The following is a 1,277-nucleotide window of genomic DNA, read 5'->3' as shown; positions in this document are numbered from 1 at the left end:
CATAAACAAGAACATGTACCACATAAACTCTTTCATGCTATCTGTTTCATGCTATCTGCTATAACTGTTTTCTTTTTTTCAATATGTCTATTAAGATAGTTTTATTATTATTTAATATTTTATTGATCTTTTAAGTAATCCCTACACCCAGTGGAGAGGCTCATACTCATGACCCTGAGACCAAGAGTCGCACAGTCAACTGGCCCAGCCTTCCAGGCACCTCTATAATGGTTCTGTTATAACTTGGAGACTTAGTCCCTTGATTCTCCTTTATACCCAAAATAATATAAAATATTATATATCCTTTTCTAAAAACGTGTCCTGTTCTGCTACTGTCATGGATTTGGCCGGTCATTCCTTCCACTCGGACCACTCATCCCTGATTTCTACCCATTATAAAAGTCTTTCAAGAATCGGTTCATCTGGATCCTTAGACTTCAGAGAACTCTGTTCCAACATGGCCCAAGAGACTTCTCCAAACAACACCATAGCAAGAAATCAGAGACGCAGCCGCACCAAATTCACAGACGATCAACTCAAAATCCAGGCATTTGACCAAAATCCTTGACAGGTTATGCTACTAAACAAAGACTTGCTTTAGAAGCCAACCCTGATGAGTCTAGAACCCAGATTTGGTTTCAGAATTGAAGAGTTAGGCACCAGTGCCAGAAAAAATCAGAAACCAATGAGGAATTAGAATCAAGCCAAGACGGAGACCACTCTGAAGAGGAGATTCAAAGCAGAGAACGACAGATGGTGTCAATCCAGCTACACTGCCTCACAATTACACACCCTCATCGCGGCATTTATGAACAACCCTTATCCTGGCATCGATACCAGAGAGCAACTTGCTAGAGAAATTAGCATTCCAGAGTCAAGAGTCCAAATTTGGTTTTAAAATCAGAGATCCAGATTCCATGTCCAGAGAAAAAGAGAACCAGATGATCAGGACCCAGAACGGAAACGAGACCAGGATCTCTGGGATGAGAGATTTCAAGGTTCCACACCCAATGTGACCTTGAATTCATGACTCCAAGATCAAGAGTCACATCTCTACTGACTGAGCTAACTTGGTGCCCCTGAAGCAGGTATTTTAAAATGTAAAATATCTGGTCAAATAGGGATTTCTACAAGGAGTGTGGTAATTTTATTTTTTTAATTTTTTTTAAGATTTTATTTATTTGACAGAGAGAGATCACAAGTAGACAGAGAGGCAGGCAGAGAGAGAAGAGGAAGCAGGCTCCCTGCTGAGCAGAGAGCCCGATGTGGGGCTCGAT

At 41.0% G+C, this 1,277-nt stretch overlaps 1 pseudogene; it reads left to right on the top strand.

Annotated features, from left to right (window-relative positions):
- Positions 1-457: 457 nt before the first annotated feature.
- LOC125093958 (double homeobox protein A-like) lies at positions 458-1,030 on the top strand (annotated as a pseudogene).
- Positions 1,031-1,277: the final 247 nt, after the last annotated feature.

This window comes from Lutra lutra, chromosome 2 (assembly GCF_902655055.1).
Source record: "Lutra lutra chromosome 2, mLutLut1.2, whole genome shotgun sequence".
Classification (NCBI taxonomy): Eukaryota; Metazoa; Chordata; class Mammalia; order Carnivora; family Mustelidae; genus Lutra; species Lutra lutra.
This window is presented reverse-complemented; position numbering and strand designations above follow the sequence as displayed.